Raw genomic sequence first — 3,343 nt, forward strand, 5'->3', positions numbered from 1 at the left:
GGTATAATGTCTTTGTTTCAACTATGCATGTGATCAATGTGTTGCCTACCAAATCCCTAGATAATGTCAGTCCTGTTGAAAAATTATATAAAGAGAAACCTAATTATGATTATCTTAAGGTGTTTGATTGTAGATGTTATCCTCTATTAACTCCTTATAATGGGCACAAGATGCAGTTTAAGTTTGTTTCATGCACTTTTTAGGCTACCATAAGTCTTAGAAAGGTTACAGATGTATGGCATAAAATGGGAGAATCTATATTTCCAGGCATGTGCACTTTGAAGAAATCTTTTTCTTTTTTTAAATAGTCTACACATTCAACTTTATCCATTTGAACACCATTCATTACTACACAACTTTCACTGGAATCTACTCAGTCTAGAGATTTTATTTCTCGTTCTTAATTAGTGGTATCATAGAGTCCTTCTTCTCTTGTTGAGTCCATACCTTCTCATAGTGTAACATTTGATGCTCATGTTGATACTTTTGCAGAGTCACGTACCTCTACTAATACTCTTGAGACTTTACATAATATTCAAGTTTCTTATGCACAAATTGATTCAGTTGTTGTGTCATGTTCTTTTATCTCTCAGCAAGCCACCACCAATTTGCATCACATAGTCATTAGAGGGAAAGTTGGTATTGTTAAACCTAATTATTTTCTTATTCTATTATTTATATATCTATTGATGTGCCTTTTAAGCCTGCAAATATTCATTTAGCTATGAAGTATCTTCAATGGAAACAAATAATTTTAAGATGAGTTAAATACATGGGCCAAGAATCAAATTGATGCGTCGTTGAGAGCACCAAAAATATCCTATTCCCTGTAAAATAGTAAAAATAACAGTAAAGGGGAAGTAGGGTCGAATCCTCAAGGACCGGATTATACGAATGCTTGTTTCTCGAAATCCTGGGCAGAATTGTGCCCAAGAAAACCTACGTGACAGAAAAAAATAAAAATAACAGAATTAAAGATTTGATTTGGAAAAAATAAAAAAAACAGAATCTAAAGTTGACTGAAATTGTGATTACGATAATAATAAAAATAATAAAGAGTGTTAAAGGGAAAGAAATTCTTATTGGTAGATTCCAGCCTTTAGTTGTCTCATTCCGCCTTGGGTTCAATCCTCGACTTTTAAATGACCCTTCTCAACTCAAGTAAGCCAGTTATAGTGGAAGAGGACGCCTACGACCACCAGCTCCAAAGATTAAACTTACGATTTTTACGGAACCTGACTCTAGCCTGTAATCTATGCTAGATCAACGCTTCTCAATTGCGAATCCCACGCCATTTCGTCTCTTTGGCTCACCAACCTCTGACGCAGTAAGTCAACGAACCGACTATGCAATCCTTCCAAAACATACAAAGCGGCCGCCTTTGCATATGCTAAAAAGCTTACTTCTTAAGGGTCATGGACGGAAGCGTCAGCCCGTAGTGCAGAGAAATGATAAATACTTGGCGAGAAGGTTAAGTACGGATTCTAGGCCTCAAGAACCCTTTTTGGGGAATATTGACAACTTTCGGCTAGATAGGTTTTAGTGGCTCATGATAATTGTGGAAAAAGAAATAAATATAAAAATGGAAAAGGGAATTTTATTGAAAGAAAATATGAAGAAACAAAAGCCTAGACTTTCAAGGGGAGAGTGTTTACAGAAAAAGATAAACTCCGAATAGAGTCACTTCACCCCTTATTTATAGTGCTACGGAGATAGTCTAATTGAACTTAAATCTAAAAAGATAAATACATTTAATTGAAGACAAATAAAGATAATTAAAATAAAATCCTAAATTTGAATAATCCTCATAATTATCTTAATATTAATTTCCTAATATAAATAAAATGGAGTCTTATAGAATAAAATCTCTTCTTTTTGCGTTTTTAGTCCTTGTGTCTTCCATGCTTGCATTTTTGGCACAATCTTTTTCCTGTGTCACATATTAGCCCATTGTGTCTCCAAATTTTCACTTTTTTCCATTGATTTTGCTTTTACCTCCAAATCAGTCCTTAAAAGATAAAAAGACATAAATAGCTCAAATTAGTAGGATCAAGCTCAGAATAAACACATGATTAATACATAAAAATATGTTATTCTAGAGCATTATCAAATTCCCCCTACTTAGCCCATGCTTGCCCTCAAGAATGGTTCCTATCCATTGTGAAAATTAGATCCTGCCATGAAAGAAATACTACTCCAAAGTTTTATAAAAATTAGTCAAAATGCATATGAAAAATAAAGAGAACCCTTAGCTTGCTTTAAGTAAAATTTGAAAAAGTGTTCTAATTAACACAAACAAAATTACGATCGACTTGGATTATTTCATGAAAATTAGGTAATTTGCTAAACCTATCAAGACACCCTAATCGTTTTTACCTTTAGTCCTCACAATTTATTAATATGACTTTTTTTTACTTTTTTTTTCTTTTTGTTATAGAATTTTAATTTTATTTATTTATTTTTCCTTAGGAATATACTGTACCTTTTGACGCGAAGAGAGATGACAACCCAAGCACCCCACCCCGGTTACTCAGCCCAACACATTCCTAATTTTTTTTTGTTATTTCTAGGAACATATCGAACCTTTTGAGGCGAAGAGAGATGACAACCCAAGCACCTCACCCCGGTTACTCAGCCCAACACATTCTTAGAAATTAATTCTGGTTTGCAGAGTTTTACCTAACATGTCACACAACCTTTTAACACGAAATAGGATGACAACCCAAGACCCTACCCTGGTTACTCAGTTAGTCACGTCTTCAGCTGCACTTATAACCACGGAAACATTATTATTAAACGAAATTTTAATTTTGGAGGACTTAGGAAAAACAATCAAGTGTCAAAAATAAGTTTCAATAACCACCTTAATAGTCATGAACATATTTCAAGCATGCAATTGTATTAAGTGTCCTCTTGTATTTAGACTTAATCAAATTTACCAAAATCAAGATAGGGTTAACTTTATTAATCATAATTATTTAAACTAAAAGAAATAAAACAGTGAAGATGAAATCTATCAAGCAAAATCATAATTAACTCAGTAGATAAGACTCATGCATGTGGGTCAAACAGTGGGCAAGTCATGGTCAAATTCTTGGGCAAGAAAAGAAGCAAAATATGCTTAAAAAAATTATATGGGCAGCAACAACCAAATCAACATCCAAAACGACAAAAATAATGAGGAATGTCTCCCTCCTACTTAAAACACATAGTCCTCGATGTGAAATAAATAAATAAATAGGTAGAAGAAAAGTTTAGAAGAACTCCCCGTGTAGTTACTGTCGTTCGTGTATTATGGTAATGAGTTCTTCCTATTGTTGCTTCGGTTTACCTAGACAAAAGA

This window comes from Gossypium hirsutum, chromosome A01 (genome assembly GCF_007990345.1).
Source record: "Gossypium hirsutum isolate 1008001.06 chromosome A01, Gossypium_hirsutum_v2.1, whole genome shotgun sequence".
Lineage (NCBI taxonomy): Eukaryota > Viridiplantae > Streptophyta > Magnoliopsida > Malvales > Malvaceae > Gossypium > Gossypium hirsutum.